We start from the raw sequence: 14,957 nt of genomic DNA on the forward strand, positions 1-14,957 counted from the left end.
TGTCGGGTTCTTATTGGCTGGAATGGCTGAGCAGTCGTTACCATCTTCATTTACTTTACATGGATTTGTAAAATTACTTGCTATTTTTACTTTTTATAATTTCATAAACACGAAACAAAAATATTAATTTTACAATTTTAATCAAAATTACATTTAATTTTTACATAATAGTTTATCACATAAAAATTTTCACCCACATTATAAATTGAAAAATATTAAAACAGATTAAAAATATAATAATATAAAAATATAAAATTTTATACTAATGATTTTAAATTATTTTATACTTCCCAATAATTTCATCATAATAAAATAATGGCACCTATATAAAACTTTAGAAAAAATAGGGTTTTGAGCTTATAGGCTACGAATGCTATTACCGTCAAAGACCGACCCACCACACTGCCACACACTTGCTGTTGTTGACGGCGGTGCTCCTGTTTCCCCTTATTATTTATAATCCATAAATACTTTTAATTGATATTCAGGTATAACGTTGTATCTGAATTATTTGAGTTTTACTTTTAGGTCACTTAGTTATTAGTGGATTTGTGTTTTGGTCACTAAATTATAAGATCTCTCAATTTCGTCTATAACGCTTTTGATTGGTTCTGTTTTGATTACTTTATGTTAAATCATTAACAAAAAAGATGATGTTATCCGTTTTAACTGGTATAATAACACAATTAATTTACTTATATATTTTATCAATTTGATCCTAATTTTAAACAATTCAACAATTTTAACATGTCACGTATACATATTTTATTCATTCGGTCCTCAAACATATCTTTATAAAAAAATCGATTTGATAAGTGCAGGAAACAAATGCTAAACACCGATAAATTGGTTGCACAAATCGAGTTCCTCCTACATCTGCGAGGCCTTTTCCAGAGAGCTAATCATCTATTCTTCAATACATGCAAATAATGATTTAAGTCGTACAACTCACTATGTAACAATCTCATACTCATACAAAAACTTGGATTGCTCTTCACTAAAACTTTTCCCCAAAAGTTTAGCCGTAAAACCAAGTGACCCGTTTGTATTTATATTTTACTTACAAAAATGCACTCTCAAACAAATTCCTTATTGAACAAAATATAGGTAATAACTCTCTTTGCTTCAAATTAAATAAGCATGTCATATATAAGAGTTTATGGCTTGCTAAGATAGTAGTCAATGACAATCAAATTTCCATCGAAGTAGCCATCCAAAAAGGACTATAATTATACTAACAAAACTAATGAAGGGGTTTAGTTGATTTTTTCATCAAACTTTAGGGGATTATATACCCATTTAGCCAAAACTAAATGATGTTTTAATTAAATTGATAAAATTGAGATATTAAATATCGTGTTATTTTAAATTCAAATATTGTGCGTATTTTTAGGTTCAAATATCATAATTGTTGTTTAAATGGGATTGGAAGTATGGCTCAGAGCCATTAGCTCTATGGAGAAGGTTAATCGCTGCTAAGTATGGTGGAAGCGTGCTCGCTTGGTGGCCGTATTCGTCAAATACAACAAAGGTGTCTGTCAATTGGAGGAATATTATTAATATAATTAAGGACGAGTCTGTGGTTAATTTTATGGGGCCCGAATGTTTTACCTGGATACTTGGGGATGGTAGGGATATCCTCTTTTGGTCGGATGCATGGTGTGGTGAACTCCCTTTGAGGAATTCCTTTCTCAGGCTTTTCCGTCTTGCTCAAGGCAAATGTAACAAAGTGTGTGCTTATTCGAGGAATGTTTCATTTTCTCACCAATGTTGGGAATTATTATTTTCATAAGTTGAGTTAATAAATATAAAATAAGAATATTAATTTACAAAATTAATATGAAAGTATAATAAAATTCGGTTAAATAATTTAGTCAAAAAAATAATTAATTAAAGCTCAGAAGCGTAGAAATCCTATCATTATAGAGTTTTAATTAAGAAAAAATTTGGAGACCTTGTTTTTATACGGTTGGTGGATGATAATGATTATGCAATTTAGTTTGAATTAATAATTAAGAATATAATAAACCTTAATTAATCTAATTACTTAATGTTAATTGAAGGTTAATTATAATATATAAAATGCTATAGTGGAAAGAAAGATGATTTTTCATCATCTTCATCCACCGTTTAGAAGAAAAAGAGAAGAGAAAAACTCCATCTAAGCTTGCATTCGGCCAAGCTAAAACCTAAGGTAATTTAAGCTTCTTTTTTCATGTTATTTTTATGGATTTAAGGTCATGGGAGCTTGATTTAGCTAGTTCATTTATCAATTTGGTCAATTGTTAAAATTTTAGCTAGTTGGTATTATTGAGAAATTGATGCATTAGGTTTGAAATGGATAGAAATTAAGCTTAGATTATGAAAAGGACTAAATTGTAAAGCCTAATAAGCTTGGTTGTCAACTTTGTTACATTGGGGGTCAAATTGAAAAAATTGAAAACATGACCTGAAAATATGTTAAGAATAGAAATTACAAGGTACCTAATGAAAGAACATGAAATCAGGTTTTGATCTGAAGCTAAATATCAAAAGATATGCTTATCCCGAGTTTAGAGACTAAATTGAATAAAATGAATATATGTGTGGCTTTGCATTTGGATGTGGATTGAATGAAATCTGATATTGTCTTATTTATTAATTATCGATTGTAATGAAAGACGATGCCGGGCCGTCGAGAGGGAAAAGAAAAGCAAGATTCATTTACGAGTGACGCGAGATTTTGATTTGTACTTTTATGATTCGAGATCAATTTATTTGTTTGTATATTCATGTTAACTGCATGATTGAATATCAATGTGAGTATATAATTTTCATATGAATTGATTTGATGTGATTGATATTGATTATCGAGATAGTGGACTGAATTGAATAAAATGGAAAGTAGTATGACTTAGTGGAACATGATTTGCAATATAAGAATGGATTGAAACATGCTAGATAGAATGAGGTATTGTATGTTGATGATGAAGAGGAATATGATTCTGAAATTGAATGTGAAATTATATATATGAATTCGATTGAATTGAAATGAAATGAGATAAATGATTTGTAACAGCTTGATTTTTAGTGGTGTAGAAAACGAAGATTTTGGAACCCCATTTTCATAAATTGAGTCAATAAATAGTAATATTTATTATTTATTATGCTAGTATAAAAGTTTATTAAAGTTTGGTCCAATAATTTTGTCGAATTGATAGTTAATTAAGGTATAGGGATACAAGGGAGTATGGTTGTACCATGGAATGATATCGATTGGCTTGCTAGAATGACACCGTGACGACAGTTATCAAATGGTTCTTCTAGGCGACACTGTGATGAAGATTTATAGTGTAACACCCCTAACCCGTATCCAACGTTGAAACAGGGTTACGGAGCATTATCGGACTTATAAATCAAACAATCATACATTTCATATTCATTTCTCATTCAAACAAAAATCATTCAAAACCATTTATATAGTCCCTAATACGAGCCATCGAGGCCCAAAATAAACATTAAAAATGGTTTGAGACTAAACCAAGTACTTAAGGAAATTTTAGGAAAAACATGGAAAATTTTCAAAGTGCAGGGGACACACGCCCGTGTGGTAAGGCTGTGTGAGACATGCCCGTGTCTTAGGCCGTGTGGACATTCGAAATGGGGCTGCACGTCCGTGTCCTTGCCCGTGTCGTAACCCGTGTCCAAACTAGTGAGTATACTAACTTGGGTCACAGCCAGACCACACGCACGTGTGTCAGGCTGTGTACCCTTCAAAATGGCCTCACACGCCCGTGTGCTAGGCCGTGTGCTAGGTCGTGTGAACACTAAGAGCTTGTTTGGTTTGGTGTATTGGCTAAGCCAATACACCCCTAATCGGTGGGCCCCACGTAATACCTATCTAAGACGCCGTTTGGTTGAGCGTATTGCTAATACGCGTGTATCCCCTTACTTCCCTAATCGGTGAAAAGCACCGATTTCTATTCCCCTTCTTCTGCCCAGATTAGACGACGCTACCCTAAACCCTCCCTCTTTTACCCCTAATCGATCCCCTCTGTTTCTCTTCTATTTCCCACCTTCATCCGAATTGCTTCCTTGTTTCATTGTTTTTTCCCAGTATTATTTTCTTGCCTTTTCTACCGATTTGCCCCCTGATTATTTTCTTTTCTATTCGGCCGATTTGCTCACAGTTTCTGCCGATTTGCGTCATCGGTTAGTCTATGTTTCCCGATAGATTAATATCCTTTTCTATTGTAGATGAAAACCAATACTTCCAAGGTAAATATGATCTATTGTTTTTATCTAATCGGTTTCCCCTTTTGCTTTTTTCAGGTTCTTCTTCATTGTGCCCCGATTTGCTAATAGGTTAGTTTTAGCCAATTTTATTCTGTTTGTATTGCATGTGCGATTGAAATGTGTTTTTTGTTGTTGGTTAGGCTTAAGAAATGCATGCCGTTAGAAGTTGTTCTCTCTTCTTTGCTAATCTTCGATTTCTGTTTGTTCTGTTGTAATTTTCGAGTCCTTTTTTGATCTCCAAAACCGAATGAGATTTCTTCTAATGTTTGTTTGTTTAAGTGCCTGAACTGAGTAGCAAAAATAGGTAAGATCATTGAGTTCTTTTGGTCCTCTGAAAGTAGCAAAAATAGGTAAGATTCCTGCAGTTCGAGTTCTTTTGTTTGTTTGTTCTGTTGTAGTTTGGTCCTCTGAAAGTAGCAAAAATAGGTAAGATAAAAATGTTAGATGATAACGAATGTTCAAAACAATTTATAATGTTAAGAATATTGAATTTCATGCTGAGTGCAGATCATAGAAACTAGAAGCTGTTAGATGCAATTTGTGTAGTCTGGCTTTGGATATATGTGTGAAGATACTGATACTGGTACTTCAATGTCTTTCATGTTTTCCATTTTTTCTAAATAGTTAATTGGGATGAACAGAAATATGATTTTTTTAAGATATTAAACATTTTGGAACTTGAGTTTCTTGTTATTGATTGAATAGGATGTTTGATATGAGTAAGAATTTCTATTTTCTTTTTGTGTTTTAATCTATGAATTTGGGCAAGATATGAATTTGAGTTATATGTATATAACTAATTTGTTGTAAATTAAGAATAAAATTTGATATTTTCAGACTTTGATAAACAGAAAAGCAATGATGAGTTGGATTTTCCAATCAGTATAATATGATTTTTTTCTTCTAACCAAGCTATCTATATGTTTATGTTTAATTGTAGGTCCAAAGTTCTGAATTCTATAGTCAAACTTATAATGTTTCATCGGAACTTTTTAAAAAGCAATAATATTATTGCAAAATTCCCTACAACTACCTTTTATCAACTTGTTACAGTCATTAAGTTCTATTGTTGGTTTTTGAACTTATCAAAGTACATTGTGTTTGGATCATTTATTAAACATAATTATGTATTTTCTGCTAGTAATATCACAAGATAGATAATATCGAGATAGAACAGTTTTAACCTCTGAGGTGGGTTAGCTTTGATACACATGGTCAGTTTTATTATGATTTCAATCTTGTAGGTAAGTTAAAGTACTTGTACATTACAAATTCATGTTTGAAGAGGTTATAGGCGATAAAGATTTTGTTGGTTTGTTCTGGACATTGTTGTACCTGTCTGCTAGAAAATGTTATTTTAGTTTGTTAGTGAGTAGAAGATGAAACTGTTGTGGAAGATGAAATGTTATTTTAGTCTGCTGGACCTTGTTCTTGATTTGGTAGTCAATAGAATTTGTTATTTTAGTTCTTTTGGACCTTGTCTGCTGGAAAATTTTGATTTGTTCTTGATTGGGACGAGTATAGGATTTGAAGAGCATGTGTTTTGAACATAGGCCATGATAATACAAAGGAAAAAGTCAGCCATTAAAATAAGCAAGTAATTACTTTCAGGTTCAATTAGCATTCAAAATAAGCTTTCCTCATTTGCTTTCAAAAAAATGCTGATCAATATTGCTAAAACTTGTAGAAGCAAGTAATTAATTTCATTAAAATACCTTTTCTTTTAATTACTTTTCATGCCCTTCATGATGTTTTAGGGTGAAAGTTTGTAATCTATTTACCAAAGCTAAATTATAATTATATCTTTCTTTCTATGACATTTCACCGACCAAAGTAAGCTAATTTAATATGATTAATTGCTCTCTTTTTATTATGGTTTACGTCACTATCTCTCAAACCATATTCATTTCGTTTACTTTTGTCTCTAATTTTTTTTACATTGGTATTTAAATTATTTATCGATTACTATTTTTAGTCAAATAATTTAACGAGTTTAAAAAATAAATACTCCATCCGATTATTATTTTTATTCATATTTAACAATCTTATTTGCTTATCTAGTTTATGACTTGTATAATATTTGTCATGAGAGCAATTTTAAGTTAAAATTGTCACTTAATCCAATTTAACAAAGTAAAAGGATTAAATTTTTAAAATTATAAATAAATAAATTAAATTTTAAATGTGTAAAAAATATAGAGATGAAAGAATAATTAAACCAAAAATGGGGCTTGTGACCTAATCTATCAAAAAAAAATTCTTCATGCGGCAAAGGTTGTTATTATTTAAAATAGTACAGGTAATTTATTATAAATTCGATGTTTAATTAAATTATAAATATTATGATACTAATAATGAGAACATTATTAATAACATAAATATAATTGTAATTATTATAATTTTTATCTTTAATATTAATAATTTGAAATTAATAATAAACATGAAACCTGTTTGTTAAGTATTAATGTTGATATAATTTTATGTGGAGAGAATTATATTTTTATATTAATTAATAAAAATTATCATATATATTTAAAATATACGTAAAATTAAAAGATTATACATACACCAACAATGTTTTTTAGGGTAAATAACATTAAACCAACAATTATACATACACCAACAATGTTTTTTAGGGTAAATAACATTAAACCAACAATTATACATACACCAACAATGTTTTTTAGGGACAATAACATTAAACCAACAAGTAATTTTAGGTCAATTATACATACACCAACAATTAATTTTAGGTCAATTATACATGCTTTATAATTTCTTTATTGTTTGGGTGATTCATAAAGAAATGAAATTAAAGTTGCAACGATATCATTTAGTATCAACTATTTTGCTTCGTGTGTTCTAAATTTGTATTATTTATTTTTATTTTATAATGTGTAATTGCAACTTCAATTCATTGATAGTGTGTTATAATTTTAATATGTTGCAGTAATGGCTCGTCTGCCTTTAATTGCACAAAGTGTGAGGCGTAAAAGAATTGGTCTTGTTTTGACATTATGGTTGGAAATCTGTAGAATTGCGATTTGGTTCTTGTTTAGAATGGGTGCCAGCCTTAGCCTACAGACTTATCAACCAAGGATTAGGTCTTACACCTTAGATTTTTATGCAAAACGGGATTATGTGAAGAGGCTTGTATATGCTAGTGACGAGACTTGTATTGAACAAGTTAGGATGAATAGAACTGCCTTTTGTAAACTATGTGAGATGTTAGAATCGATAGGGGGATTGAAGTCGTCAAGGTTCATGCTTGTTGATGAGCAAGTAGCAATGTTTTTACATATCATCCCCCATCACCTGAAAAATCGAGTTATCAAGCATCACTTTAGAAGGTCCGGGGAAACTGTAAGCAGAGCATTTCATAGTGTTTTAGATGCTGTCATACGCTTACAAGATGTCTTATTTAAAAAGCCGGAGCCAATTACAGCCGACTCTTCTGACACAAGGTGGAAATGGTTTAAGGTAGTAGACTGAGTTTTAGATATAGCTTGTACAACATTTAGTTGACTTAGATTTAAATTAGTATTCTAACACAAGGTTTTATATCATGTGATATAGAATTGCTTAGGTGCTCTTGATGGAACCCACATAAAGATTAGGGTGCCAACAGCTGATAAACCTAGATATCGAACCCGAAAAGGTGACATAGCAACAAATATGCTAGGTGTTTGTACACCTGAGATGCAGTTTGTTTATGTTCTTCCTGGTTGGGAAGGTTCAGTTGCCGATGGACGGGTGCTCCGAGATGCCATCAGTAGAAGACATGGACTTAAAGTTCCTCATGGTACAGTGTATACTTAGAGGAATTTGAATTATTCATTAAGATCAAACTTTGTTTGCTGAATTAATCATTTTTTAGCCAATTTATTTTATAGGTTGTTATTATCTAGTTGATGCTGGATACACAAATTGTGAGGGATTTCTTGCACCATTTAGAGGACAGCGATATCATCTGAACGAGTGGCGTCAGGGTTTTCAGCCAAGTTCTCCGCAAGAGTTTTTTAATATGAAACATGCCTCAGCACGTAATGTCATTGAAGGATGCTTTGGCTTATTAAAACTTAGATGGGGAATACTTAGGAGTTCATCGTTTTATCCTGTAAGGGTACACAATAGAATTATTATTGCATGTTGTTTGCTCCATAATTTTATTCGAACCCATATGAGTGTTGATCCCATTGAAGCGGAGGTGGGAGAAGGATTACCTACTAATGTGGTGGATGACGATGAACTGAATATCACAAATATTCATCCATCGGATGCTTGGGCAACTTGGAGGATGGAACTAGCCAACCAAATGTTCGATGAATGGCAAGCATCTAGAAATTAGTTAGGTTTAGGGACAAATTCAGTTTGAATTGATTTGTTGATGTTTTTTTATGTATCTACTTTGTGAAACTTTGGTGGTCTTTATGAAACTTTATGAAACTTTGTTGAATTATAATGTAATTATCTTTTCATTAAGCATGTGTTATAAATTTAAATTTAGAATTGAACTACCGATATAATATTATAAACTGTTCACCCAACAATTAAATGATATTCAAAATAGTAAATAATGTTAATTTGTTTTTTTTTAAGAACAATATGTCAGGTGTTCCACAAACGGGTGCTTCTTCTCAAGCTTCTCGAGGAAGCAAAAGAAAATGGGTTCCAGAGGAGGATGTAGCCTTGGTTTCTTGCATGGTGGATTTGCACAATGTAGGAACATTTAATGCTGATACCGGGTTCAAAGCCGGTTATTTGAACAAGCTAGAGAAAATGCTAGAAAAGGCTTTACCAAGAGCAATGTTGAAGGCGAAACCAAATATTGAATCTCGGATTAGGTGCCTAAAAAGGGAATGGTCAGTCGTCTACGACATGCTTAATGGCCAAAACAACAGTGGTTTTGGTTGGGACGAGCATAGGCAGCTCGTTGTTGCTGAAGATGCAGTTTGGGAATCCTATGTAAAGGTAAAATGTATTTCAAGTATTTATTTGTTTTTTTACAAAACTTATAACTAATATGATTTCCTCATTTTTTTAGAGTCACAAAGAAGCCTATCAGTTCAGGCATCGTTCTTTCCCTTACTACAACCAGCTTACTGCGATATACGCAAGAGATCGGGCGACTCGGAAAGACGCTCAAACAGCTGCTGATGTTCTTGAAGAAATACATGCTGAGGATGAACGTACTACAGATATGAATGAAGAGAGAAACACATTATATGACTGCGAAGCTGACGTCTCTTTAGACGACATGGATGTTTCTGGTACAGATCCGCGTGGAGATAGAGACCAAGGGGGTTCCTCATCTTCAAACAAGAGAAAGAAGAAATTTGATGCTCGTGATAATGTGTATTCTTCATTTGAGGAGGCTGCCACTTTGTTGGGGGAAAAAATCCAGGCCGTTGGCGATCAAATCAGTAGGACTATGGCCTCCGAGGTGGTAGTTCAGCAGAAGTCAGAGGAAAAGATGGAAGAGAAAGCTTCAAATTTATATTCAGCCTTATGGTCAATTGAAGGTTTAACCGACGATCAGCGGTATGATGCTTTGAGTAAAATTCCCAATCATCCAACTCAAATGATCGTTTTCTTTAGTTTACCTTCTGTTGCCCGATTGGAATGGGTCAGAAGATTTCTTTCTCACCATTAAATATCAATGTTCAAACTTTTTGATGTTGTAAAACTATATAACATATGGATTATGATGTACAATTTCATTTTCATCTAACTTTTTCTTAGTATAAGTTAATTTTGTTTATGCAGAAAATAATTCTCAAGTTATATTTTGATTTTGGTAAATTCATAAGAACATTTTATGAAATTATATTTAATAATAATTATTTTAAATTGTATTAAATCATATATTTTAATTAAAATATATTTAATATTAATTATTTCAAATTTTCATTTAGTATCATATATTATGATTTGAGTAAATTCATATAAGAATATGAATTATTAAGAATTTTATTAAATTATATACCAAAATTATAATGTATTTAATAATAATTATGTTTAAATACGATTAAATTATTTATTATTGATATTAATAATCTTATTAAAATTTAAATAACAATAACAAATTTCTGCTAATTATAAGAATTTTATTAAATTATATATTTAATTAAAATATATTTAATAATAATTATGTTTAAATATGATTAAAATATTTATTACTGATAATAATAATCTTATTAAAATTTAAATAACATTAACAATAATCATTTACCAAAATAATTTTCTGCTAATTATAAGAATTTTATTAAATTATATATTTTAATTAAAATATATTTAATTATAATTATGTTTAAATATGATTAAAATATTTATTACTAATAATAATAATCTTATTAAAATTTAAATAACAATAACAATAATCATTTACCAAAACAATTTTATGCTAAGGGTATTCTAGTCATTTTAGTTTTTTCCATTATGCTATTACACCTCTATTCCATTCAACCAAACACAAGATTACTATTACGCCTCTATTCCATTACATTCAACCAAACAGTGGATTAGCTATTACACCTCTAATCCAATACACATCTAATCCAATACACCTCTAATCCAATACAGCGAACCAAACGCACCCTAAAGGGTATACTGACTTGTGCCACACAGCCAAGCCACCCATGTGCTAGCCGTGTGAAGCTACTGACTTGATTTTTAAGGAAGTTACAGGGGACACACGACCATGTCACCTAGCCGTGTGTGACGCACGGTTGAGACACACGCTCGTGTCTTTGCTCGTATGGACAAAAATATGTCATTTTCCAAGCCATATTTCTCACCCAAATTGGTACCAACCTATACACATCAATATGCATATAACCATGGCCTAAATAGGCATTTAAAACTAACCAATGTCAAGTTTATAACATGCAATAATATCACATACCATCATGATACATATAGGCTCCTCAAATGGCTACTCATAATCATGCAAACTATGTCTCTAAATATACCTAATTGGTCAAACACAAATATGCAATCTTTGTGCCTAAAACTTAACATGTATGCTACTTATAAATCTCAACCATTTGGTACCCAAAATACCAATTCACAACCATACATCATATACTATAAGGCTATTTACATATTTACAATTCAAAAGATATGTCCACAAAACAAGCCAAATCAAATGGCTAAAACACAACTAGACATATAGGCTTCCATTACCCAAAAAGACCAATACATGCCATTTAACCCAAAATATAAAGTCAAAAGTAACAAAATAACGTTTGATAGTGTGATGCGATCTCCAACAACTTCCAATCCAAACAAGCTTCTGAAACACTATAAAACACGAAAAAATAAACAGAGTAAGCAATTAAGCTTAGTAAGTTCGTATAACACAGAATTAAACTTACCATTTAACCCCCAATTTAGGTAAGTAACCCAAATCATAACACAATTCAATTCGGCCAAAGCCTATCACATAACCATTTACCAAGTTAGCCATGTATTCATATAAAAACTGAAAATCATGTATGAATTCAACAATTATTAAATTCCATGTACATGTAACATCTATACCGTGTATATGTATATTATACATAGATCATTTCCATGTAAATACATGTACTAGTTCATATCGAACTTGTATAATCTCATAATAACACTACTCCCGTTGAACCACTTAGAATATCGTTAGATACGCGGGTGGTACACACGAGTGTACTGAACTGTAATCCGTCAATTCCTGTACATGTATGATCATACGAGCGATAAACGGTAAGCTTTTTCGAGCTAAATAACGGTAAGCTCATACAAATTGAGTATCGGTAAGCTCATAAACCCTAATTACATGTCTTTTGTATCCTATGAATTCCTAAGGTTCAAATGAGGCTCGGTATTCTTCGTATGTCGTCGGTTATGTGCTCGATAATTATACATAATAATTAAATCATTCACATACATATATTTCAATTAAAGTATAAATACACAATTTAATTACACGAACTTACCTTAAGCTCGTACGACGAAAATACGATCCTTTAGTCCACGACTTTATCATTTCCTCGATTTAATTTCGAATGTTGCTTTTCCTAATCTATATAATCAATTTTAACTAATTTAAGCATCACTCTATTCAAATTAACCAAAATTCATGTTATGAAAGAATTACCATTTTGCCCCTATACTTTTAACTTCTTCACAATTTAGTCTGTAGGCTCGTAAAATAAAATTCATGCAATTTCATCCGCACCTAAGCCTAGCCAAATTTTATATGTTCTTATAGCAGCCCATATATTCCACAAATTTACACATTTACCACACAATTTTCATATTTCACAAATTAGCCCCTAATTGACAATTTCAACAAAACTCACTTAACAAAACTTGTTTATTTAAAGGCCAAGATTCATTTTCTTCCATTAAACTTCAAAAAATTAAAAAATTCATCAATATAAAAACTCAAACTATTCAATAGTTTTGAAAATTAGCCCCCTAATTAGCTAGGTTAAGCTACAACGATTCCAAAAACATAAAAATTAACAAAAACGGGACAAAGGATCACTTACATGTAAGGGATTTTGTGGCTGAAAAATTCAAGCTCTCAAATGGCTATTCTCTGCTGTAAATTTCGATGCATGCAGGAATGAAAGAGATGACCATTTGTGTTTTATTTACTTTTCTTATCTTTAATTACCTATTTCCCCTTACCTAACTTTAAAATTTACTCAATTACCAAGCCATGCACATCCACTAACTCATTTAATGGTATAATTACCATTATAAGGACTTCCACTTTAAGGTTCTATAGCTATTTAACACCTTTAGCTAATAGAACGCAACTTTCGCACTTTACGTGATTTAGTCCTTTTTCACAAATTAAGCATACAAACGGTAAAATTTCTTAATAAAATTTTTATACCATAGTTCTATCATGTTGTAGATCATAAAATAATATTAAAATTAATTTTTTGACTTCATATTTTTGGTCCCGAAACTACTATTCCAATTTCACTAAAAATGGGCTGTTACATATAGGTTCCATAGAGCAACATTGCAACGACAGTTTGCGGACTTTATGGGGCGACACCATGATAAAGGTATACTGGATCTACAAGACAACACCTCAAAGAGGTTAAAAAACTCTCGAAGTTAATAAAAACGGGATAGTTTGTCGGGATAGTAAACACAGGATAGTCCGCAGGGATCGTAAACATGGGAGAGTCCACCAGGACAATAAACATGAGGTTACTTTGTGTAAGACCATATTTTGACCATGGCATTAAATCAAGTTTTCCAGAATGATGAATCATGAAAAAGATAAGGCAAGGAAAGGGAAATCATTATAAGACTCGCGTAGGGAGAAGCAAAATAGGAAGAGTCGGCGTGCCAAAGAATGCAGTAAATGAGCTTGTAAGGGAATCCGCCTAGGAAGTACGGAAAGGATGGATTGGTCCATGTGGCCTTAACAAGGTAAAGATAATAGATGAAATACCCACTGTAAGGTATGTAGTAACCATCATTATTAGTTCGTCAATGGTTAGCTAGAAATATAGCCTCGGGTATAATAAGAGGGTCAATGAAGCAGATTCTTAGCCAAACGATTTGAGCAGTAAGTCCGCTAGTGACTTACCGAATAAGAGGATTCCAGTTTAAGATCTTATAATTCGAGGGCTAACGAGTAAAGAAGTCTGTGGAGGATTAATTTGAGTAGGGGTATGTTGGGACCATATAGCACAGAGAAGAATGCGTTGGTGTGTATAAGATAATATATATTTAATGTGACAAGTGTCCCATTTATTTATATATATTTTTATTATACCTTATAAGACACATGTCAGACCAAAACCCACTTGAGGTGTCAAAGAAACTCCACATATTGTGTATGAGATAATTTTATTTATTATTATAGTTTAAAAGTAAATTTACATTAATGGGTTATTTTTTCAAGAGTGGGTAGTTTTGTTCAAATGTGATATTTTTATCTTTATTTGATAAATATATAATAAAATTTTAGGTTTTTTTAGTCATGACCAAATGGTGATTTTTAAATTAATTAAGTTCTACTATATTTAAAATCTTATATGGCAGACATATTATCACATGTGTAATGCTACATTTGTTTGATATTTCCACTTATTACTCGCAAAAAAAAGAGGCAATTAACGAATTCAATTGTTGTCATGTGCGTCAAGTTAGAAATTCCAAAGTTCAAAAGGTATTGAAACTAAAAATGATCAATTTGGAGAGCATGGACTAAATATACAACTTTTTTGCATATTACAAGACTAATACCAGAATTTAACCAAGCGAATTTAACTGCTACGATTTGAGTTGTGATTAAATTTTTAAAATTCAAAAAGCATAGGGATTAAAATTGACCGTTTTGAAAAAGTAAAAGACTAAAATTGACCAAATTAAAGTATAAAGACTAAATCCATAACTTACACATATTACAGAACTGATAGCAAGTTTTAAATGGATAAGGTTTTAGAAAGTAAATAGTTTTATTTTATTAAAAATTTTGTATAGAAAATTTAAATGACATAATTACCCTTATAGTAATATTTCCTATTTTTTTATAAAAAAATTGACATGTTAATCATTTTCCAACTGAATTGATGTTCAATTAACTTGTGATGTCAACCCAAGAACTTTATAATAATAGAGATATAAATTAATGAGGTGAATGAACCTAGTAAATCCCTTTATTAAAGAGA

Source organism: Gossypium hirsutum, chromosome D04 (assembly GCF_007990345.1).
Source record: "Gossypium hirsutum isolate 1008001.06 chromosome D04, Gossypium_hirsutum_v2.1, whole genome shotgun sequence".
NCBI classification, from domain to species: Eukaryota; Viridiplantae; Streptophyta; class Magnoliopsida; order Malvales; family Malvaceae; genus Gossypium; species Gossypium hirsutum.